This window comes from Delphinus delphis, chromosome 9 (genome assembly GCF_949987515.2).
Source record: "Delphinus delphis chromosome 9, mDelDel1.2, whole genome shotgun sequence".
Classification (NCBI taxonomy): Eukaryota; Metazoa; Chordata; class Mammalia; order Artiodactyla; family Delphinidae; genus Delphinus; species Delphinus delphis.
In genome coordinates this window covers 24,273,211-24,300,305 of record NC_082691.1, presented here as the reverse complement: position 1 = coordinate 24,300,305, position 27,095 = coordinate 24,273,211, and positions in this window count along the sequence as shown.

Sequence of the window (27,095 nt, the reverse complement as noted above, 5' to 3'; positions counted from 1 at the left end):
ACCAAGTGCAAAGGTTCATTGAGGGGAAGAATTTGGATTAGGGCTTGAATGAATGGTAATATTTTTGAGGGGCACTGATAGGTAAGGGCAGTGAGAAATAAGGGCACGGTTTAACTGCCCTGAGGTGGAGGTGAGTCATTCAGGAATGTCACATGACATGGTTGCTCCCAGACCACCACCCCACCCACTGACTGGCACGTTTCAGACTTTGAAGTAATTTATTCTGCATGCACCAATGACCTTCATATGGCTAATTCTAATGGATGTATTTCAATTGTTATTCCAGCTGATGTGTCAGAAGAAATTGGGGCTGTTAGTCACTTCCTGAATCTAGATAAGGCTTCCTTCCTTTAGCTGTTTTTACTCCTTGGCATCTGAAAAGTCTTCTTATCTCTAGAGCTGCCCTCAAATTTATATGCCCATCACATGTCTGCTCTGCGCTCCCAATGTCACCACTGAGAGCTTCGATAGGCAAGTAAAAATCATTATACCTGAAAGTGAAGCCTTCCCTCCTCCTGCATTGTAAGCCTGGGATGACTTTGGTATTCTTTTTCAAAGCAAATAACATGATCATCCAACTAGTTGCTAAAATCAGAAATTCAGGAATCATCCTCGATATCTCTCCTGAACAACACCAGATCCAGTGCATCCAGACTCATGTTGACATTTTCTCTAAGTCTCTCTCACATCCTTATCTTCTCTCGCCCTCCTTCACTGCTCTTTAGACACTATTCTTTAGCTTGTCTTGCTGTTTAGAACATACATTGCCTCTTTCTGCCTTGAAGACTTTGCATGTGTGGTACGTATCATTTGCCATTTTCTATCCCACCTACCCCACAATTACAAACCAATTCATTTTCAGATCACAGCTCAAATACAACTTTGTTGATAGAGATGTTTATAAAACTCACAGATTAGATCTTTTTTCTTTCTCCATTATATCTTCTCACAACTCCCATAGTTCTCTTTTGTATTAATCATCACAATTGTACTGTAAAGGTCAATTCTGTAATTATTCAATTAGTTCATTAATCACTACTAGACTGTAAGGTACATGAGAACAGGGACAATTTGTCTTGTGCTAATGCATAATAGAATTTAAGTATATATTTGATGAATGAATGTAAGAATAAATCCTTGAATGAACTAGAGGCAGGGAGGCTGGAAAGGAGGCAGTGATCTAGGCTTGCACTGATGCAGAAGTAAATGGGCTGGAATAGATAGTAAAGCTTTGAGAAATGGTAAGAAAATAAAATACACGTGATTATTTTTTTGGATGTCAGGGTTTAGGGAAAAGCAGAATCAAGGAGGACTCCTAAGTTTCAAGGTTGGTTGAGTTTGTTCATTGACAGCAGAGTGGAATACCAACCCGTCAAAGATACAGACCAAGGAATACCAACAGAAAGCAGTGGAGGCAGCAACAGAGAACCAAGAAACAAACAAAATTTGAAGGAAGAGAAAGTTTTTATAATGAATAATATAAATATCCTGCTCCCTACCAAAGTTCTCATTTATATAATTAATTAATTAATTAATATAGACTCATGGGTTTCTACTTTATTCAAAGGGTTTCAATACATTAATGTAATTATATATATATATATTTATTTATTTATTTATTCATTTTTTTTTTGCGGTACACGGGCCTCTGACTGTTGTGGCCTCTCCCGTTGTGGGGTACAGGCTCCGGACGCGCAGGGTCAGCGGCCATGGCTCACGGGCCCAGCCGCTCCACGGCATGTGGGATCTTCCCGGACTGGGGCACAAACCTGTGTCCCCTGCACCGGCAGGCGGACTCTCAACCACTGCGCCACCAGGGAAGCCCATATAATTATATATTTTGAGGAGCAAATTGTCCCAGATACGGCTGGTGGGAGTCCTTTCATTTGGCTTCTATGCCCTTTTGACGCATCCCCGTTTATTCTTTGAGCATTTCCTTACTTTCTGGCATAGTAATGTGTCCCAGGCTCACCAAGTACTTTTTTTAAATGGCTTTGAAATCAGCCTTTTAAAATTTTTTGTTTGTTTGTTTGTTTTATGAGGAGTCCTGGTTCCTTTTAGTAGAGAATGATATTAGAAATCAAGATCTGGGTGCTAGGTTTACACACACACAGACATACACACGCGCACGCATCATACACATTTACATTTACAGCGTCTGTCAGTCCGTACATCCATTCATCCATCCATCCCAAACCATGAGTTAACACTGATATCTCCAATTCCTATCTAACACTGTAGCATTCTTTCTAGTTTTCTCCTTTTTCATATTTGTATCTCTCCCTGATTTTATCAAGTTCCCGATATGTAGCTAATCTCCCGCCACTGTCACCACTGTCCCTGTACAGACAGCTTCCTTTCCCCACTCAGCATATGACACTCTTCACCAGGCCAAATCCTGCATGCAAGTCTTCATGACACCTCTTGGGCTGTGACACCCTGAGCTGACCACTTTCCTGTGCAAAAGCTCTCCTCACCCTGCTCGGGTTCCCACATTCAGTGTCAGGCTACTTTCCAGCACAGATGCCCTCCTCACTCTGTAAGGATTCCCATACCCCATACTGGCCCACTGCCTTCCATACATGAACCCTTTACAGCCCACTGGGGCTCCTACCCCTCCCCACTGTCAAAATCTACATAGCTCGCACTCATCTGGTAGCTTTGGGGCAGAATTGTAGGAAAAAGGCAAACTACAAACTCTTTGTAAATCTACTTTTTACAATATATAAATTAATGCTTCCTATATTATTAAGTGCCCCCCCGACTACATGACTTTTATGGTATTTCATTTTATTAATGCTCCTATCTTTTAAAGAATGTTTTTTTCCTACAACTACTGGGAACTACTGATAATATTTGAGTAGGTAAATTTGATTTTATATAGACTATGTAATGCATGCCCATTACATCTTGGTTTTTCACTCCTTGAGGAAGAGAAATGCGCTTTGAGTAAAGATATTTTGGCTTGAGTACAAGCTTTCTTGTGTGATCGTCAATTCCCAGGATCTTGGTTTCTCCTCTCAAGATGAAGGTGTTCAATTCATTTTTTGCATCAGGGACTTGGTACTCATTGTTCCCTCTGCTTGAATCACCCTGCCCTTGGATGTAAAGTTTATTTCCTCCGGTTGTTCAACTCTCAATTCTCTGAAGAACTGGCATTTTAATAGGGATTTTTCTTTACTTTCTGGTGCGAAAGCCTCAAATTAGCTGGGAAAAGTTATTTCATTCTTTGCGTGACAAGCTTTCTCTCATTAAGTGTCCTCCTGGAAATCCCTCCAATTTTCTCCTCATATGGCCACAGGTAACACTGTGTCTGGTATACAGTAAAAGCTTTATATATATATATATATGTTTAATGAATTAACAAGTTGATAGTGATGGAGACTGCAAATGACATTTAAAAAATAGCAATTGTGTAAGGAAAATGATGTTTTAGCCTAATAAGTATAATACATAGACTAAAATGGTATCATATTAGGGGAAATAGTTGAAAATGGTAACGATGGTTGAGGTGATGCCAAACATCAAAAGCACACTGGAGAAAATTTCACAGCATCTAGGCCACTAGAAATATCTAATGCACAGATCTCCACACCCTTCCCCATGGAGATTTAGGCCTTAACACCTAAAGTTTTCCATAAACCTCGAGTATGCTGGATCAGAGAAATGCTGAAAACACAGCTCTTCTCTAGCTGTATTTTTCCGCTTCTTGTTTATTCGTATTCTCATATCGTATTCCCATTTAGCGTTTCTTTCTCCTCAATTCAGCACACCCCTGACGGCCCCCAAGCTACCTCACGGAATTATTTCAGCTTTAGTTCTCACTAATAATGGCTTCATTTTTCCCAGGATGTTTTCAATTCAAATAACTGTGAAGGAGAATATAACTGCCCCAGCTGTCTGTGAGAAAATGCCACAGAACTCTGTCACATATACCTGAGACTTGGGGAAGTGTCACCTGTTTTATATCAGTTGGCTGTGGATGGCACAGTTGTGTTTAGAAAGGGCAACGGTTAAGACAGACATGAATTCATTTGTCTACACAGGTACCAGAACAACATTCACAACAACAAAACCAAATCAAAACAGAACTACAAACCAGATGCACACTGATATCACAGTTATACAGGAGACTGAGGCTATCCAGTCACTTCTTAATAAGCATATAGAGTCAGTTACAGGTTTATGATGACTTTGATTCTTCATTTATGGACTATATAAGAATTTTTAAAAATGCTTTCAAGTGTAGAAAGCTACTTACAATCTGTACAGCCTTATCATTTCAGGGACAAAATTATCTATCTGATTTGAATTTCTAGATTTTGTTTTTCAAGTTTTTATTAAAATAATTCCTGCTATATTTGGTTTATATTGCTAATGTAGACCTACTGAATTTTCCCTTAGAAAATATCTCCAACCCATTTTCAAATAGTGATCTATGTGGAAAATCTTACCAGGTTAAGTATTAGAAGTTACAGAAGATGATAGGCTTAATTCTGGCATTTGTTCCTATTTACAAAATACATATTTTATATATATAGGTATAGAATATTTTATAATTCTATGACAAGTGTGTCACTGAGATATTGTTCCAAGCCAGAGAGAAAAAGAGACAGAAAGGAAAAGAGAAAGAGAGAGAGAGAGATCGAGACTGAGAGTATGAATGGGGTGGAGGGAAGGAGAGAAAAGGAGAATAAAGTGCTGGACTTAAATAGAAAACAGCTGTTTTCCACATGTACTTTAACAAATATTTTGTAAGGTTTTTAAGTGTGACTTGAGTTTTATTAAGCACAATATAAGGCACATTTCTTGCCACTTGGTACATAAAATTAATTTCTTTAAATATAAATCTAGTAAAAATCAGAACATATGACATATGTACATGATGACCAGGTAGAGTAGTTACTTATTACCTATTTATTGTGAATAAATAATTTTTTCCCTACAGATATCAATGTTAGAAGCTATCTCCTTGACCATGTCAGTGTTCCACAGTTACCTCTGGATTGGGCAGCCAGAGGTACGGCAGACAAGTCCCTGGCTCTGGAAAAGTACCTGCTAAACAACAAAGCCTGTCTTCCCATAGACTGCTGGAAGTCACATGAAATCCCCACGTGTCCTACTTTATGTATGCTCTAATTCAATCCCAGTTCAGATTATAGGAGACACTAAATTGCCAGTGGCTTTTCGCTGGGCTCCAAGATCCCTTTGCCCTGCCTGGTTTTGACCTAGTATTTACAAAGAGATTCAACCCATGTTCTTATGAAGCAAAATGGAAGGGGCTTAACCCTCCCAATATGAAGGAGAATTTATCCCACGCTTCTTTAACTGAACTATGGGCTGCTCAAATTAAACATTCATTTTTAAAAACACCTATTTATCAGCAGTGCTCTGGTCAAGCAGGAAATACGAAGGGGCTTTCATTTCCCTTTACTCCACGTCTTTGTTCTTGAGATAAGACACACCTAACTCAGCAGCCTTGCAGATCTTTTGATGCAGGAAATGCTTGCATCTGTGCAGGTGGCCACATGAGGGAAACGTGGGAGGGCTGCCACACTAGCTGCGAACAAGGACAACTGTACGAGGCAAACGCTGAAATCACTTCCCTGACTAATTTTAGAATTCTTTACTAAACTCGTGAAAGAAACAGTGGCAATGTTCTTTGCTTCTCATTATAGCGACTTCTTTCCTTTAACAAGGATGGCAAAGGACCACCTTTCCCTTTTCCCTTTGTATGGACCTGGAAGATTCAGAAGGGACCCTGCCCAGTCCGACACGTCACAAATCCTAATAAAAAGCAAGCACAGACCTCTTCATGTCACTTGAGAAAAAGCAAAAACAACTGAGAGATGCTGAAAAAGATACTGTTGTTCATGATGGGAGAATTTTATATGAGGAATTAAAGCAAATATCACTAACTAACTAACAAAATTAGTCTGAGAGATCATCACCAATATGCTATAGGACATGAAAACCAGAATAGCCAGATTTATTTTTTAAAGTGCAGTGGAAACAGTTGACACCATTTTGGATATCAGAGAGAAGTGGAAGGCATGAATGAGAATTTTTCAGAGAACTTAAAGGAAAAGAATAAAGAGATGAAAAAATAATAGGAGGAAAGATACGATACAGACCCAGAGAATAAGATATGCATATAATAGGAGGTACAGCAATGAAGGATAGAGTGGACAAAGTGGCAGCTTCCATCTAAGACAAAAGGAAGATGACTGCTCTGAGTTGGAGAAACATTTTTGTATTTGGATTTAATGTTAACAAAACCCCAGAACTTTATACACTTGGTGAAGTTTTAGAGTTTCAAAGGTGAATTTACAATCTCACAGTATCCCACTGGGTGGCTGTCTACAATGAGAAAAAACCAGCAATTGCTCTACAGCAATAAATACTAAAAAATTGCTGGAACAATATCTTCACCATTTTGAGAGGATATTATTTTGATACAAGAGATGTATAACTACATGGACAGTTTTCTGCTCTTTATCCTTGCTTACTTTTGCCTTCTTGATCTGTTAACGTCTACTACTATGTTCAACTTCTTATATTTTCAAGAATTCTTTCTATGTATTTGTGTGTGTCTAATACCCAGTTTTTTTTCTTAGCAGATATATTGAGATATAGTTTCCATACAATAAAATTCAGCTATTTTAAGTGTACATTTTGTTGAGTTTTGGTGAATTAGTGCCTTTTGCTCATACTCAGTGGTCCTCTCACCTAATTTTGATGTTTTTCATTCCAGCAGACTCATGGTAGAGAATGTGTGGATAATGTTGGAAGCATGAAGCAACTGTTAAGAGTTTTCAGTTGTCTCATTTGTAGTTCTCCATCTTCAGCAAAATAACCAGAGTAACTGTACCATTTTCAGGAATGCAGCCACCGAGGATGGGTTCAGCCTGCTTTAGTGAGGTGAATAACACCACCAACAAACATATATGCAGGCAAGGTAAGTGTGTGTGTGGGGGGGGGGGTGTCGGGGGGAATTTTACCAATTATCTTACTGAAATTTGTCTCTCATGGGTTGAGTTCAGAATGCGTTTGGAACTTTATATGTAATATTCTTAGATTATAACTCTGTATCAGTGATCTTGGAAGCCACTTTTTTTGCCATTGTTTAAAAAAAAGGGATCACAAGCTTGTGATCTGTGCTACAATTTGAACAAATTAAATTGTCTAAGCTCAAAACACTTTGATTGCAACCTTGTGAGACCCTAAGCAGAGGACTTGGGTAAGCCAAGCCTGGACTCCTGTGCAATAATAAATGTATGCTGTTTTAAGCTGTGAAGTTTGTGGTAATTTCTTACTATGCAATAGATAACTAATACGGTGGGCATCCTATTGTGTCCCTGTGTTTACTGGAAATGTCCCTAGAGTTCCCCTATTAAGAAGAATGATAGATTTAAACTGATGTGTTGTCAAACAGAATGTATGACATAGAAGAGAAATTAAACATTTTCAAAAATTGAAATGAAAAATAAAAAACAAATTGGAAAAGAAACCCCTAAGATACAATGTCAATGAAAGAAAGACAGATGTTTAGGATAGAGCTGGACCCTTTTACTTTACCCTGTGCTACCACTTCCATTCTTCCTACATTTTTTCTGACTTAACTCAGATGGTTTTGAGATCCTTTACCCATAAGGAGTCCATAATTTCACTGAAACTATAGTTTTTGGACTTTTTGTTTTTGTTTGGTTTTCCGGTGGAGAAAGGGAAATATGTTGACTTATTAGAGAGAGGCATATGCTTAAAGGACATCCTGACATCTTTTAGATGCACCCTTCTGTTTACCGTGAAAGATAATGAAATGCTTTCTCCTTTAGAATTTTGAGACATGGGCCACTTTTCTCTGAAGTTTTGGAGCTCAGAGTTCTACTCCATACAAAGCATAATTTTCCAGAAAAATAAAACTGTTTAAAAATCGGCTGAGCGTTAATATTTTTAAAATTTTTGAATAGTGTGTAAATGGAGGTTACCTATTTTTTCTCTGGTATTTATATAAAACCTCTCTAATTAAAAAAAAAGAACTAGAAAACAGTAGGTTTATGCTGCCTCGTGAGACATTTCTCTAAGACAGCATTTCTCTAAGTGAAAAAGTTTTATAGGAGTGTAAATAATTAATAATAAGTAATATTTAAAAATCAGTTTCAGCATAAAGTAAAAGCTTAGTCTCAGTGATATTGAAAGTCCCTTTCAACTTGAGAATTTTGTTATATCATATATAACAAATCATTTTAAATTTAAGTTTAGCTTTAGCATTAAGATAGATGGTTCAAGCCAATGTTTTTAACTTTTTGTGTTATTTTTTAAAGTTTACTGTGAAGATTGGTTTTCTTTGGGACTATGAACTACATATAGGGTCACCTGAATAAGAGAACAAAATTTTAAATGTTACAAATCAGAATCCAGTGAACATCTTTATTTCAATTGCAATAACATTGAACAGGGTTTTCAGGCCTTTCTTGATATTTGACATCACAAATGTTACTTTGCCACCTAGTGGTTCATCCTGATATTTCCTTAAAAAAAATCTTTAAAAAATTTTTTTAGTCTTTTTAAAGTAATATATGAAATATGCACTATTTAAACTACAAGATATATACTACATTTATATTTAAGATGAAATGATTCTGGGAATGATTCAATATATATATTTTTGTGTTGTATCTTGGTAAGCACATAGTATCTAAAGTATTATTTTTATCAAACAACATCAAACTGGTGCAATTTAAAATTCTTAGCTCAAATGTTCCTTTAAAAAAAATGTCTCTTGCAAACTATTCTTATTTGAAGGATTAAAATAATAGAAGCTCGGATTTCTCTGGTGGCGCAGTGGTTGGGAGTCCACCTGCTGATGTGGGGGGACGCGGGTTCGTGCCCCAGTCTGGGAAGATCCCGTGTACTGCGGAGCGGCTGGGCCCGTGATCCGTGGCCGCCTGAGCCTGTGCGTCCGGAGCCTGTGCTCCACGATGGGAGAGGCCACAACAGTGAGAGGCCGCATACCGCAAAAAAAATAAATAAATAAAAATAATAGTAGAAGCTCTCATATTATTAAAAAAATAACTTTTAGAGAGTGATAAAATCATTTCCTATAAAGATATAAAAATGAACGAGCGTTATTAATTTTATTTAACGTAATTATGAAACTGGTGAGATGTAACAACTAGTTCAAGGGAAAGTACAAAAACAGACACATTTATAGTTAAATGATTAGCAAATGGAGGCAAAATTAGTAGCTACTTTCATAGTGGAGTAAGGAAGTCAATAGATCTTTTCAGACAGAATTTGCATGACTATGGACAATAATAATTTTGCATTGCTATCAGCTATCTGCAATTTACAGTTATAAAATAGCTTTCATAGAATCAGATCAGATAATAATTAAATAGGAGAGCTGTAGACATTTTGTCTTCCACTGAAAAACAATGTTTCTCCTACACATTCTATAAGTTCTGTCTCTGCTTTGCATATTTCCCCATATATAGGACTATTGCAGTCTGTATTGTTTCATGATATAGGTTTATGATTTGAAACTGGAATAAGCAATGAAGCACATATAACAAGTACTGTCAGGTCTCCATATCTATGGGTTCTACATCTGCATCTATAGATTAAACCAGCCTGGGGCCTACTTCAAACCAAGTTAATCAAAATCCCTGGAGGTGGAATCTGGACACTGATGCTTTTAAAAAACTCCCCAGATGATTTTAATGCGCATCCAGTGTTGAGAAACATTTGTTTCATAGCTATTAGATAGTTTAGTGATGGCCCTTACAGAATCTAGTCCATAATTACGGCTTCGATATGGAGAATCATGCAGTGTAAATAAAGGATAAGGATAGTTCAATCTCATTAGCAAAATCATCCTTATCGTGAGATGTGGGATGTGGCTTGATGTCTTAGATATTTGAATTGTTAGAATCCATATTCCTTAAGGAAACTTCTGATTATCATTAATTTCAATTGTACCATACCTCTAGTTAATAAAACACTTTGATCCCCTTGCATGTAAACAAATTTGGTCCTCTTTGAGAACATTTCCATCTGAGATTAACAAATTGGCTTTAGGACTCTTTTACATAAATCACATGAACTTGATTAATATGAATATGGCTCGGGGTGGAGCCCAAAAGGCTTTACTTCTCAGGTGGTGACATCCTTACATGACCCTTACCTGTATATATTGTTTTTCACACATACTATGTTGTGGTTTTTTATGATTAAGAAACAAAATGTTGGGCTTCCCTGGTGGCGCAGTGGTTGAGAGGCCGCCTGCCGATGCAGGGGACACGGGTTCGTGCCCCGGTACAGGAAGATCCCACATGCCGTGGAGTGGCTGGGCCCGTGAGCCATGGCCGCTGAGCCTGCGCGTCCGGAGCCTGTGCTCCGCAACGGGAGAGGCCACAACAGTGAGAGGCCCGCGTACCGCAAAAAAAAAAAAAAAAAAAGAAAGAAAAAAAATGTTTCCAAAGTAAAATCAAGTACTTTACAAATATTAAAGACATATGGTCCCAATCTTTTAACTAATGCTTCATAAACAGTAACTCTTACTATTTTCACCCTTCCCTTTCCACAAATATTACCCTTTATTGGAGGGCTTCTCCCCAGTTTAAGTGTTTCCAATTTAGTGTTATCAATTCTCCAGGATACACCCTGTGGCTCTGCTCCCAGTCTAGGCTCTCCCAGGCAATATCCCTCAGTTTAAGCCTTTTGCATCTGCTTCTTCTCTAACTTGGTTTCCAAATTTTTATTTTATTTCCCACCTGCACAGAGCAGTGAACTAATTATGAATATCTATCTATTAATTGATCAATAGACATAGGAGAGTGTTACATACTCATCGTGCCTTTGCCTCTTTTAAATAAATTAAGTACATTCTAAAGTTTTCCTTTTAAACTCAATCATCTTTCCTTTTCAGTTTACTTTTGAGAGGTAAAAATCAAAAAAACAACCTTTTGACAAGAAACACTACCAAGGCAGGTGGACATCAGCATTTGTTAACATTTTTATAATGTATCACAGGGTTGCAAATCCCTGCCCTGGAGTCCGCAGTTCTCAACCTTAGCTAAATATTAGACCAGTGATTCTCAGAGCCTGCAACAGAAGCACCTGCAAGGCTCATTAAAACACAATTGTTGAATCTGCATTTTTTAAACAGGTTCCCAGGTGATAATGATGCTGCTGGTCCAATGACCTACATTGAAAACTCCTGATCTAAACAAGGCCAGAATCAGCTTTGTCTGAGTTTTCCTTTATTACTTATTTCTTTAAGCATCCAAGGCTGACTAAAACCACTTTTTAAAATGTGGTAAAACACCAGGAAATTTACCAGAATCTTGTGATTCCTTACAAAGGAAAAAATGTATATGTACTTGTACTCATATTTGTGTACGTGTATTCTTTTTTAAACACACAAAGCGATTACATTTATTATGAATTTTTGATACTATTTTTCTAATACTAAAAGTTAACTTACATAGCTTGACAATATAAGACAGTAGAGTACATCTTTTCAAGAGTTTTTTTTTCATAGGAAAAGTAAACCTGGGATGACAAATGTGCAGCAAATGAGCCACAATGGATTTATTTTACTGCAGATTATTGTAGCCATATTTTTTTAGGAGATTTAATAAGAATGATAATTGATGTAAAAATTTATGTTAAGCAGATTATGGCCAATTATACTATGGATACTTTAAGTTGTTTTTCTAGTGTTGTCATACTATTTTGTAGATGGCTCTTAAAAAGTTTTATAGTTACTTTTTAAAGAAAATATAGCTTAGTCCTGACTTCATTAACAAGCTGTTTGGCCTTGAGCTAGTCATTCAACCTCTCTAGGTTTTATTTTATTTGAAAAATGATCTATGAGTTTCCTTCCATTTATATGTATCTAATTCTTAAAATCAAGTATTGTACAAATATCAAAGAATATTTGTTTAAAATGTATAGGATATAAAGAATAATGTCATGATGAATACCTGCATTCTACCACCCAGTTGTAAAAATTTTTTGCCATATTCTTTAAAGTCTCCATGTGTCCCTATATGATCCCATCCCTTTCTCTTTCTGCTCGGAGGAAATATTACCATGAATGTAGTGATTATAGTTTGTCCTCATAGTTTGGCCACACATGTTTGTATGACCAAACATGTTTATTTTAGCATGCTTTAAATGTTATGTAGGTGCATTTCTACCGTACGTTTTCCCCTCAGTAATGGGTAATTTCCCTACTATAACCCTAGGGAAGCAGGTTTACATACATTTTGCTAATCAACCTTGGGTAACCTGTTAGACTTCTTATCTCAAACTGTGTCCTGATTCACTCCTTAAGTGAGTGAAAACTAGAGCCCAATTCATTTTTCCTTGGATGGCATTCTCAAGGAGAAAATCATCTGTTGCTTACCTCTGATTTCCACTTTAACTTAAATTTTGGTCTTGATTATCCCTTATTTTCTTGTTAATTTCTCAAAGCAGTTAACAATGTGTTTTCAGCATTTTATCCATATTTTTAGTCGTTTGGACCAAAGACTATATTAGGCAATTAAGACAAAGTTAAATAATCATGGATCCTGACTCCTAGAAGGTTGACTCCAGACTATAAGACACTCATGTAAACAAACAATCAAAATATTTATTGACCATCCGTCTTCAGACACAAACTAGACTCAAAGCAAGCAGAAGAAAGAATAAGGATTAGAACATAAATTAATGAAATAGAGAATAGCAAAATGGTAAAGAAAAAAATCAACAATACCCAAAGTTGATTCTTCAGAAAAAATAACAGAACCGATAAACGTTTAGCTGGAATGACCAAGAAAAAGGGGGGACAAGGCTCAATGACTAGAATCAGGAATGAAAAAGGAGCTCAACTGCTCTGAAAAACAATCTGGCAGTTCCTCAGAAGGTTAAACTCAGAGTTCACAAGAACCAGCAATTCTCCTCCTAGGTGTGTACACTCAAGAGAAATAAAAACAGGTATTCATATAAATACTTGTATATGAATGTTCATATCAGCACTCCACACTAGCCCCAAAGTGGAAACAACCCAAACATCCATCAACTGAAAAATGGAAAAACAAAATGTGGCATTTCCATACAATGGAGTAATTTATTCGGCAATAAAGAGAAATGAAGTTCTGATACATGCAACAGCATGGACGAATGTTGAAAGCATTATGTTAAGTGAAAGAAGCCAGCCACAAAAGATCACATATTTTAAAATTCCATTTCTATGAAATGTCCAGAATAGGCAAATTTATGGAGAATGAAAGTAGATTAGTGGTTATCTAGGACTGCGTTGGGGAGTTGTGGGAAATAATGGGGTGACTGCAAAAGGATATGAAGTTTCTTTTTGGTGTGATCAAAAAAAATTTTTTTAATTGGGGTATAGTTATTTTACAATGTTGTGTTTTCTACAGTACAGTGGAGTTCCCTCTGCTATATAGCACGTTCTTATCAGTTATCGATTTTATACACATTAGTGTATATATGTATAAAATAGATAACTAATATGAGGTTTCTTTTTGGGGTGATGAAAAATTTTTTGTTGGTTTTTAATTTTTAGTTTTGGCTGCACTGCGTGGCTTGCGGGATCTTAGTTCCCTGACCAGTGATCGAACCTGTGCCCCCTGCAGTGGAAGCGTGGAGCCCTAACCACTGGACCACCAGGGAATTCCTGAGATCAAAATGTTTTAAAATTGATTGTGGTGATTGTTGAACAACACTATGAACATCACTGAATAGCAAACTCTAAATGGGTGAAAATTGTACGGGATGTGAAGTCTATCTCAATAAAGTTGCTACTGAATGATGAAATCACCAAAGCTCAATTTAAAATTAGATACAATTGTAGACATTTAGCATCTGATCTCAGCAGACAAGGCAACTTGATCCATAGCTATCGGATTAAATAACACATTTCAAATAGAGATAAGGGGATGCTAAGTGAATTTAGATGCTTTAGGGAATAATATCATATAGACCTTATTTCACAACTCCACTCTGTTCTTATTAGTTGTGGTAATTATGATACACTTACTTAATATCTTTGAAATTTAATTTCCTAATTTGTAAAATAAAAAATGATTGTTATGAACATTTAATAAGTCAAATTGTAACAGGGAAGAGCCAGATCGGACTACATGTTGGATCTGTTTCTTCTACTTTAACCTTTGCTTTCCGCTGCTTTCCTTCACTAAAAGGATACTGTCTATACACAACGGCCTGCCTTGGGGAACACTGCCCCTCTGCCTGAATGTTAAACCAAAGTGTCTTTGTTCAGGGAAACATCCGGACCCTGTTCCACCTGTGGCTGGCTACAAGAAAGAAGAAATTAACACATCCCCTCCTGGAGGCTGGCCATTCCAGGTGATATTTGCAAAACGTATGGCCTTTTTATTTTACTTCCTCATCTCCTCACCCTCTCTGTGCTACAAAAGAAACTGGCATCCAAACCCCGATAAGATGGTTATTTTGAGACTTTAGTCTGCTGTCTTCTCCGTCTGCTGGCTTTCCGAATAAAGTTGTATTCCTTGACTCAACACCTCATCTCTGATTTATTGGCCTGCAGTGCGGGGAGCAGAACAAGCTTAGACTCGGTAACAAAATCATAGACCTTAGCCTAGTGGCAGGGAGGTGATTACTGTAATTATTAACTTTCTTGCTATATTCATCAAACTATTACAGACCCTGTGTTATAGAGACTATAGGGGAAAAAACATCTTGGGTATATTTTCATCCAGAGTCACTCACACAAAATACAGCTTTCTGGGAATTTACATCTCAAGTCCTACTAGACCACAGGGAAAACACTAACAGCATTTCTGAACACAAAGGAAAAGGAAAGAGGTATCTAAATATTTACTTTCTATTCACTGGCGCATCCTTATGCATACATTTTTCTTTTTGAACCTTGCTCTCAAACAGAATCAGAGAACATTAAGGGCAGCCAACTGCTTTTCCAACCTAGCAACCACCCTCTAAAGCTCTTATTTGCTCTTTGACTACCGCTCTGCTGTTGCTGTGATATGCCGCTTTCCCTGGAAGCACTTCAGAACCTTCTCCTGGCGTGTCATGCAGCAGTGAAGCAGAGAAAACAGGTGGCCTCAATGGGTGACTTAATGGTGCGTTAAGTGTTCATTTTTGCTGAATTGAACACAGGCTTTTGTGTGAGTGTCTAGTTTTATTGGATCACTGTCAACCAACATGCATAGAGTACTAAATTTTGAAGAAATCTGTCGTTTGAGTGGAACAGAGTATGAGGAAAATAACTAGAAGGTTGGTGTTAGGTGATCATAGGCAACAGGATGAGAATGTATATCTCCTCTGCCTCCAAGCTTTTTTTTTTTTTAAATATGAGCATGTGTCAGGTATTCTGCTTTGAAATCATTATTCCCCTCCCCCCATTAAGAAATCTAGAAACACTGGATATCTTATGTTGCTTTGCTTGACTTCTCTAAAGAAAAAAATATCCAGTAATTGTAAAAATTTTTTAAATACTTGATAGAAGAGGAGAGCTATCATATTTATTATTTTATGAAATGCTTTTAAATATGTGAACTTCAAAACAAAACTTAAAATATAAAAAATCTTAGTGTGTGAAGTATATTTCAAATGACTCCATTGCTTACCATATGGGCATAATATTTGTTGAAAGATGAATAAGCAAGCCATAATTTCATTAGCTAAGTATCCACATCTTTGAAAACAGACTGCTGATATGTTGGGGAAATAATAACTTTAGGATTTATTTGTATCATTTGAGCAATAAGAAAATCAACATTAAAAATATGAGCTTGCTAAAGAATATGAACAATGACCTTGGTGCTATTACCATATAATCATTGACAAAGTGCTAACAAAGGAGAATCACACATGACGAAAGAATATTTGCCATATTTTTGCTCATATCCTCACAAGCCTCAGTATTGGAAGTCAGTGCTGTCCCCCACAATTATCAAGTGAAAATTATAAATAAAACAAACATGATTATATGTATACTTGATACACTCTTTTTTTCACTTGGAAAAACTCTAATCACCCATTAAAATCTTAGTATCGATTTTATCCTAATTGTAATAGCAGTGGAATGACGGGAATTTTTATAACAGTAGCATGAGGTGAAAAAGTTGAGTATACTATGAAAGAAAAGTTTATAAATTGTACCTCCAAGATTTTAAAAACATAAAAGTATAATGGTAAATATTATGTTCAATGATCTGATCAGTGTAATGGTGTTTTATACAGACATCTCCATGAATAGTAACTCCCTCTTCCTCAGAGGTAGGTGGGATTCTCCTTACTTTCCCAGAAAGGTTCCAAGATCCTGAACCTTTAAAAGTCCCAGGATTTATTAAAGTTCTCAGAAAGGGTCTAGATCCCAAAAAGGGGCTGGGATAGTTGTACTGGAAATACACAACAGGTGGCAGCCATTAGGGGACTCAAAAAGCTTTGAGGTAAATCCACAGCCTAAAGAGCTGGGCAACTTGGGAAACTAAGACAAGAAATTTGGACTGTTTTGACCATCATAATCAAAATCTAAGTAGGTACGAGTCACAGTATTAAAAGCCCTCGGGGCCTCTGTCACTATAAAGAAATCTTTCTGTGAAAGGAATAACAAGTCTGTTGCTAATGGGAATCTCTGAAGCCGAAGCTGCAAAACTGACAGGAGTCAGGTGCTTACAAGCTCTTAGCGCACTGGCTACCCAAATCTAAGTCTCCCGAGCTAGGATAAGCTGATCATGGAAAAGGTTAGGTGGATACTAGGTCACCGCCCGACTTCAAGAAAATTTCCGCGCGACAAGGTACACTGTAAGACACCACAAAACCCCCAACCCAGAGACACATCCCTCGTAGGTATGAATGTGGCTCAGAGACCCAAGGCTTAGCTAAAGAAATGGGGTCCTTAAGTTTCAAAGAATGGAGCATGCCACCTTCTGGCACACCTGCTTATTTTATGTCTAAGAACTGTGGTCCCAGAAGCTATAGGTATCTACAAAAATGGTAAATTCTTACAAGACAAGCTAGAATTAAAATGACTATTATGGGGAATGTTCCATTTAGACAAGATGGTTCATTTAAGAAGTGTACTTGAAAGCAAGGGTTTTCACATCAACAAACAGAACAGAGGTATCTATGTTAATTGACATGCAGAAGCCGCGGAAAAGCTTAAATATTCCAAAACAGCTTCACTGAAAGATTCGCTGTAAAAGGCTAAGAAAAATTAAAGACACAGAGGTACCTAAAACAAAAGACTGGAAGACTGACGTGACTTCTACTACCCTCTACCCTCCTTCACCTGACAGCTCACAGTCTACTAATCTTCTGAATTGCTTTCCACTCTGAAGAGACCACAAGACCATAAACAAAAGTCCACCAAGTTAGTGGCCTGACAAACGCCAACAGCTCCAAGACCAGAAACCTAAAACACCAGGGCCTCCCCTGCCACACCCTCCTGGTCCCTCCTCAAAACCCTGGGCCAGAAATCGATGATTTGCAATCAAATGGCACACTGGAAGAAAGACTGTCCTCAAAGATTTTGTCAAATTCTTTCACACCAACGCAAATGCTTCCATATCTACCCTCAAAAGAGGGCCCCCCATGGGGCTCTCCCAGGACTGATGGGACTCTGAGGGATTCTCCAATAAACTGCTACCAGTTATGCCCTTCAATAGCCAAGGGGAAACAAAAATTAAAATTAATGGAAAACCTTGCCAAATTCTGGTAAATAGCAGGGCTACAATCTCTACTTTAAATCCCACTTGCTTGGAAGCCTACAGATGGGATCCTGAGAGAACTGGCAGAAGACAGTAAGAGAATTCTTACCGGAGTCAGCTCTGGCGGACCTCTGCAGTGCCGGTGGACAAAGGGAGTGACAAGGTTAGTTAGTATATCGGCACCCACAACATGGAGGCGGCCCAGTGGCCTAGCCCACATCACAAATCTAAACCCAAGTCAGACTGCGCTTAGGGGAAACACCTGTCAAGGAATCCTAACACACCAGTCACCATCCTCCCACTCAGCTAAGCTAGCTCACCTTACCCTAGAAAACAGGATCTGCTAGCCTTACAGGGAAATCTCCCACCTCTTGGCCGGTCATGCCCCGTTTCGCATTTCTTCTTCCAACACCCTATAAAACTGGCTTTTGCCCCAAAACTGGGGAAGAGTGTCCCACTGCTTGTGAGACACTCTACTCCCCCAATCCATGGATTGTTTTCCCTTGGAAAAAGGAAATCAAACTTGTTATTAAATTTAGTTTTGTAATTTGACGGAAGGTAACATTTCGCATTGTCCCTTCCTTTCTAAATGCAGACTCTGGGGAATTTGGTTCTGGGGTTTCTATTAATTACCAATCCTTTCTGTCCCAGGGACAGCTATTGTCTTCCTATTTGTCTCATTTGTGTCTTGAGAATTTGCCTTGGCTTTCTGCCTGCCTAGGGCATGCCGGCTGTTGTTTCTTGCATGTGCAGGCAGCTCAACAGTCAGTGGGGGGGCCCCAAAACATGGCCAGACAGAAATGTGGGCTGCACTGCACTTGCGGCCAGTGTCCTATCGACTGTTGCCAGCTCTTGGGGGAAATGTCTTTCTTTCTTTTGGCTGTCTTTGGGAGTGGCTCTGGATCTGGGAGGATAGTTTCTTCTGCACCCTCTTTAGGGAAGCCTGTTTCATCCATGGGGCCATTCAATACTGCCAGGAATTTTTACTATTTGTATAGCTGAAATCTGACAAGATATTTGCAAGGATTATTATTATTTTTTTTTTAGTAGCTCTATAGTCTATAGTGAGGAGTTGGTAAATTTGGAAGTTGATATTCAGAGGCTGATAGAAATTTTTTAAGGTCTTCTTCCCTAGGCTAAATGAAACTATGTACCCAGAGGGAAAGAAAACCTTTTCAAAGACAAATGGCTCTAAAACTAGAACATAGGAATATTTTAATTTCTATTTTAGTTGAAGATCCCCCTAGTATAAAGAAGCAAATTGTAGATAATGTAGTTGGATGGATGGATCAAAGTGTTGGAATCATTCAGATTACAATCCAATTCTTTGAGAAATTGGAAACAGCTGTTCTTGTCTTTTTCCAGAACCAGAATTGTGGCTCCAGAAGCAATTCAAAATCCACCTTATCCTTTTCACGAATCCCCAACTTCCCATATTCATTCCAAAAGGCTTGTAGGTATTGTATAAATTCTAGCCTTAGGAAACAAAAGTTCTCCCTGCAGGAGCTTGCATTCTTTCTCTGTGCCTTTGAGATGTAAATATTCTACCGGTTTTCTATAGAAATGACGGTTATCTCTTCGATACGAAAACTTCAGGAAGGTAATTCTTAACAGAAAGGGGGAAAAAAAGAGGTGGAAAGGCTATTTGGAAACTAGGCAAATGAAAAACCTTAAGTCTTCTCTACAAAAATTAGTAAAAAGCTTAAACCATCTCAGCAAGTAATGCTTAAATTATTCCATCTGCCAGAAACACAATTTGGATTCAACTTTAAAAAAATAAGCTAGTGAGTTTTGCATTATCATACCTGTCTCATGGCTACAATTTTAAGATAAAAGCTATAAAATCTCTTTTTGTGTCTGTCTGTATGTTTATGAAACTGAGCAGGACCCTCTCGGGCCCTTCTGGCCACAAAAGCCGTTCCGTGTCCCCCGTTTCTTGTTGTAGGAAATGGGCTTCATTCAGCCTCCTTGACCTTCCCTGAGTTCCAAAGGGCATATTCAAACAGTTGCTAATCAGGGAAGAGGGGGAAATACAGAAACAAGGGAGGAGCAGTCAAGAAACAACAGTGCAGCCTTAAGGCAGGGTCCTGGTTTCTCCTCAAGTAATACACATAACAATATCTTTGAGTTCTTCCGTAGGAACTAAGGCCCCACCCAGGTTGAGGATCGCCACTTCAGGCTGAGCACAGATTCCTGAAGCCCTGTTACCTCACCACCAACCAATCAGAAGAAAGTCACACACTTTGCAGCCCTCACCCCATATTCTGCCTATAAAAACTTCCCCCCCCAGACCATCGGAAAGTTTGGGGTTTGTGGGCACAAGCCACCCGTTCTCCTTGCTTGGCCCAGCAATAAACCTTTCTATGCTCCAAACTCCAATCTTTTGGTTTGTTTGGACCCAATGTGCATTGGGCACATGGACTTGCGCTAACAGAAGAGCTAAATCTGTTCACAACTATTTAACTTTCTGTATTTTTAAAAATCTTCTATTGTCACTATAGTTAAAAAGATAATTAAGTATTATAACATAATGACCTATGATCCTATTAGTCAAATACACCTTTTGACATTTTGACTACTTCCCCAAATCAAATTCTAAACAGTTTATTTGACCTCAAAGTCACTTTGAGATTTCCCAGGGGACCAATGGAAAATATCAAAGGATTTGTCACTCATCATATTTGTATGTGCATATGTTATTAATACAAGTTTTCAAAAAATTGTATAACATTTCTAAAATTCTGCTTTGTCCTGGTATAATATCAATCATAATTCCAGTTATCATATTAATGTTGTGTGCTACAGAAATAAGCAAATTTCCTTGCCAATTCCACTGTAATAAACTCTTAGCAGATTTTTAACAACGGAAATTTTTAAGTGGTTTGTCATTTATAAACGGTTATTATTTTACTCTGATTCTTTTGCAAAAGCAAGATTCATGGAAAGGACCCTACCAAGTATTCTTGACCATTGACACTGCTGTCAACTCACAAGGTGTCAAGCCTTGGGTGCATATTTCTCACAACTGAAGAAGGCTCCACCTGATACCTGGTTCTGTGCAAATGCTGAAGATCTCAAAATCAAATCGACTAGGAAGAGAAGTAGCCAATATCTAGGTAGACTGCTTCTTCCCAAGACATCAGATCAAGAGGATCAGGAACGTTTTCCTTTCTGACCATCCTTTTAATTCTTACACCGTAAAGGTGTTATGTTTAAAGGTGTTTATGATTCTTCTGTCCACCTTTTTCCTTGCCTTGGCCTGAAACGATAATGCCATTATTCACATATCTCAGGCCGGTAATCCAACCTCCAACTGACATGCTACAATGTTGGTGATCCTATACTTCTTTCTGCCAGTGACAAAGCTCTCTGTGATTTCCAATACCTCAGTTTCTCTGGAACAAGTTCGCTGGATAAACAGTTATGGGGAAGTGGAGATAAGGTTACACGAAATACATAAACAGGCCAACTGGCTTAAAGAAGTATCCCCCGCTTTGGGATCATTTCTTGACTTATTTGATTCTAGCTGGTTTGGGTCATGGGGACTCTGGCTCAGGAGTGCTCTCCAAATCATGGGCATTCTTTTGTTGCTAATAATTATTATTGTCTCCCTGATATACTACATTCTCTCACAAGCTTTAAATGTATGTAGGCAGCCATTGAACAGTCTACAGATTGTCTCTGTCTGACTGGAATGACAAAAGGGAACAGAAAAATGGACAAAAGGGAACAGCTCCAAGAATAGGAGCCTGACATCATCTCTTGTGGATGGCACACTGAGACCCAAAGAGGCAATGATAACCAAGAGTTACATTAAGACTGATATATATTTTTTAATAAATTTATTTATTTTTGGCTGCATTCAGTCTCCGTTGCTGCGCGTGGCTTTCTCTAGTTGCTGAGAGCGGGGGCTACTCTTTGTTATGGTGCACAGGCTTCTCATCGAGGTGGCATCTCTTGTTGCAGAGCATGGGCTCTAGGCACGCAGGCTTCAGTGGTTGTGGCTTGTGGGCTCTAGAGTGCAGGCTCAGTGGCTGTGGTGCACGGGCTTAGTTGCTCCGCCGCACGTGGGATCTTCTGGGACCAGGGCTTGAACCCGTGTCCCCTGCATTGGCAGGCGGATTCTTAACCACTGCACCACCAGGGAAGTCCAAGACTGATAGTTTTGATCAAACCTCTTGAATGGTTAAGAGGATGATCAAAAAGGGGAAACTGTTGAAATACCTTTTTATGAGTAATATGGAGCTGATTTTTCCTGGCATGCCGTATCAGTAAAACCAAAACTTAGATAACTTTTGTATCCCTATAAACTTTCTGCTTGAGCAGAAGTGCAGTATATTCAATCAACGCAAATGTCAATCCAGCTCACTTCAAAGAAGGCTGACTACGCAGCCCCAGCAAAGCAGATGTTTTCTATTTGTCTCTTCCTTGTTCTTTATTCTTCATCCTGCCTTTCGCCCCAGTATTTGGTTCTCCAAAAGGAGACTGTCTGCTTCATGAAGTGTTAAGTTTGCTTGTACCAACTAAATGGTCTTCTTTAATCATTTTTTTTTTACCAAAGGTAACTTATTAATTCACATATGAATAAAAATAATATATACATAACAAGCCATTATAAGCCTGTCTCAGGACCCCTCAGTTAGCACACTACTGCTCATGACCACTTTCCTTATTTGTGTGATGTTCACAAGCGTGAGGTGGAGTCAGTGAATCTTTAATTGAAGTGACCACATGCTGGCATTTCATATTAGCCCACAACCTGTCAAAATTTGACTAAGTGCCCCAACACACAGTTTCCACAAGATTTTAGTAAACAATTTCAGTTAGCCTTTACCTCAGAATGCAATGGTTTGGGGATATTTATTCTAATATCATTATGTTTGAGGAAGTAACTGATTACACATGACTTTGGAGGTATTCCAGGACCTTCAGAGTAATTCAATCATTAATAGCATCATGAAGCTTTTCACCACACAGCCATGATTTCTGTCCTAATGGAAATAAAAGAGAATCCTTTGTGGTACACTGTGCGACTGCCTTATTGTTGAATAATGTCGAGGAATAATGCCTTAATGATTGGCAAGCATGAAAGTATAAAAACTCCAAATCATAATCTTTATTTAAATCCATTGATTGAATTTAAGGAAAATTCCATGAGGCATCCAACAACACAACCGTAAGCATGGCACACTTTAACGTTTATAGGTGAAAGTTATGAATAGAATATATACTCACATTTTATAGAGCAAAATATGAATTATGTATCATTTAAAACATTTATAAACATCACAGGGCTATCTCCAGACAATGTCAAATCCTAAGAATTAGTTTCATTGTCAGGGAAATCAGGGTTGAACTGCCCTAGGAGGGAAATGAAATGTTTTCCTTGTAGCCCAGATAACAATCTGAACTCCGAGTCTGTGCACAGTGTGTGCGCTTGCGTGTGTGTGCGTGTATGCGTTCATTCTTTGTGACTAGGGGACATGTTTTGGAAGCAAAATATAATAGTAGAAGTGTCCTGCTACCCATTAACAACGGGATATGGACACTTGCCTGGCGCCCTTATTTTGTGGAGACAGCGCTGTCAAATCTCAAGGTTTGGGGAGCACACTGTTTTCCTTACCAATAGTTATTTTTAAGAGTGATTTTTCCAGTAGTATTGACAAAATATAGCCATTAAAAAACACTCGCTCAACTAACCACTACATTGTTTCAGTCTTGATCTCACCTTTGTTACCAAGTCAGGAAAACCAAGTCAATCAGCAACTTTCCTTCTTTTCCTTAACTGTAAATAAATTAGGTTTTAAGAAATCCCAATTAACCTTTATAAGGTAAATTCTCAATATACTAATAATAAGCTGAAAAGATTACCTTGGGATTTATTTGACTTTCTGTGTCCTGTAGAAAGCTTGGCTTAAAATGTAACCCAGCTTGTATTGCCACTAAAAAATCTCTGGATAAAAAAATGAATGAAAGTCCTCGGGATTTCTCGAAATCAAGGAGGATCTACTACATTTTCAGAAGAAGCAATGTTTTATTATTTAATTATAATATCTAGTGAATCATTATTTAAATGTTGCTCTGGTGTTTGTCTGAAAATTTCTTTGCTCAGTATTCCCACTCTGAAACATTTTATTATATTCTCAAAATAATACATGTTTATTCATAAAGCATACTGCACTCACAATGGAAGAATTTTTACCTTGTCGTCTATAAGCATGTACAGTGCAATTTTAGAATTGGGGTTTAGAAGATTAACAATAAGTCAACCTTAGTGATTTTCAAAACTGTAATGGCAATGTTGTAGTAGTATGCATTTTGAGTAAGACAGAATTATGTAGCTAATAATTTAAAATTACTCAATGTAGCCACTAGATGGCAGTATAAGCCTTTGGATTCTGAATATGAACTACAACCTGAACAATTTTAAAATTATATGTTTGACAATAGCTTTGACTAAATCACCCCAAAAGGAAAAATCTGAGGCAAAAAGTCAACATTACGGTATAAAGTATTTCTGAGTTGTGTTCCACTTTGGTTTGGTATTTTCCTTTGTGAAATTAAATAATTATCTAGTAAATTGTAGCTATAGCTAATAACTTCAATTTATTTTATTTTACATATTCACTAAATATAAAAATAGCAGGATGTATTTATTACTGAGTATAATATTCAATAATGATGTCTAAAAAATTGAGATTATTATTATTTAATATATACTGTACTTTCAGTGCTGTCATTAAATTATATCAATGAAAAAACATAGCTTTTTTTAAAATTTTGGCTGCTCTGGGTCTTAGTTGCAGCATGTGGGTTCTTAGTTGTGGCAGTATGTGGAATTTGGGATCTAGTTCCCTGACCAGGGATTGAAACCAGGAGCCCTGCATTGGGAGTGTGGAGTCTTACCCACTGGACCACCAGGGAAGTCCCTTGCTCATTTTTAAAATGTGAGTATGCTTGTTGCCAGTAAATTTTCACCTTATGCTTATATGGTAATCAAATGTAGAGGTTTACACATCTGATCCAATGACAGATGGAGCTCACATTCTCCAAATCCCATAAAAATGATAAAAGAAACAAAAATGAGAAGTATCTATAGGATTGTTGGAAAATATAAGATGTTGTTAGTGCAACAAAGCACTGAAGAATTGTTGGAAGTTGTAAAGTAGATGGAATTCAATGGAAAGAAATTTTTAAAAAGGATATACAGTCATCCCTTGGTGTCTGTGAGGGATTGGTTCTAAGACCTCCTGCAGATACCAAAATCTGTGGATGCTTAAGTCTCTTACATAAAATGGTGTGTACTGGCATACTACATACATACACACACCCTTCCGTATAAGTCAAATCACCTCTAGATTACTTACGCTACCTAACACAATGTAAATGCTAATGTAAATAGTTGTAATTACAATGTAAATACTATGTAAATAGTTGCCAGCATGTGGGAAATGCAAGTTTTGGTTTTTGGAATTTTCTGGGATTTTTGGGGGGCGGCTAGGGAGGGGAACGGGACGGTATTTTTGTTCCGAGGTTGGTTGAATCCATCCATGCAGAACCCATGGATGCAGAGGGCCGACTGTATGTGCTCTGAGGAATCAAAGACAGGCCAAGAACGGGGCACCAGAGAAGTGAATAGATTATTTTCCCCACCAATCATGGAAAAAGCTGAGTCTGGAACCATGACTGGGTAGTCTAACAAGTAGGGGATTTAGAGACTGTGGAACTGTGGGTACACAGCCATGTGCAAGAAGAACAGCTGGCTGTGGTGTTTACTTACAGATTAAAGCTGGTCCCCCAATATTTTCTACATTAAATAAATGATGCACCTTGGAAGATCCTACTTTGGGTATCGGGGTTGGAAAGAGACTCTGGCTATATATAAAGTATTTCAGAACCACCACAAAGTATTTATGAAATGAAATTACTTCTGTAACAGGAAGGGAAAGTCCCAGAGTTTAACACAGGAAGTTATTTTGTAGCTGGAACAATTGTGTTCTGGGTCAATAAACACTGTAGTTCACACTTTTGTGAGTGACGATGCTAAGAGAACTTAGGTTTCCTTAAAAGGCCAATGTGGTTAAGCAAAGACACTAAGTCTTTTACAGAATATTCTTCATTAGAAGTGCTACGTTTCAAAATAGCTTAATTTCTTGCACTACACAATTCAACTTTTCCTTTTTAAACAACTTTTTAAGACTTTGAGTTAACAGCTTAACTGTTCACTGTCATATTTAACATAATAACTTTTGCTCAATTGATTTGTCAAAAACTTTAAGTACTACCAGGAGATTACTAAAATTTTAATATTAGCTAACTTTTTTTTTTTTTTTTTTGGCTGTACACGGGCCTCTCACTGTTGTGGCCTCTCCCGTTGCGGAGCACAGGCTCTGGACGCACAGGCTCAGTGGCCATGGCTCACGGGCCCAGATGATCCGCGGCATGTGGGATCTTCCCGGACCGGGGCACGAACCCGTGTCCCCTGCATCGGCAGGTGGACTCTCAACCACTGTGCCACCAGGGAAGCCCCTAGCTAACATTTTTGAAAGCTTACTATGTGTCAAACGTTAAACTAAAAAGCTCTTTAGATTTATTTTTTAAATTAATTATATAATCAATGACACAGGTAGTATACTATCACCATAAGAGACCTACAGTTAAATCTAGTCAATTCTTAGTGAGTTATAATTCAGATATGTCAGTTTCCCAATCCATGCCCGTACTATTTGTGGTAGACAGAGTAATAGCTTCCCAAATCCCTGCCAAAGACTTCTATGTCCTAATCCCCAGAACCTGTGAATATGTTATATTACGTGGCAAAGAGGAGTGAGGGTTGCAGATGGAATTAAGGTTGCTAACCGGCTGACTTTACAATAGGAAGATTATCCCAGATTATCAAGGTAGGACCAATGTAATTAACCCCAACTGTTATTGAAAGGGGAAGAAGGAGGCAGAAAGAACCAGAGAGATGGCAGCATAAGGACTCAGTCCACTGTTGCTGGCTTTGAAGGCAGAGAAAGGAGCCACAACCAGGAAATGTGGGTGCCTTCTAGAAGATGGAAAAGGCATAGAAACAGATTTTCCCCTAGATCCTCCAGGTAGGACGTAGCTCTGCAACATCTTGATTTTAGTCAGTGAAACCCATTTGGACTTGTTAACTACAGCTCTGTAAGACAATAAACTTGTGTTGTTTCAAGCTATTAAGTTTGTGGTAATTCATTCCAGCATCAACAAAAAACTAATACACTTATTATACTTTCTTTTTTCCTCTTTCTCACCAAAGCAAATTACTGAGTCCACTAACACACATCAGAGATGCTTTCCACCATACTTACTGAATCTGGGAAGTTTTCCTGTGAAGCCTTTACC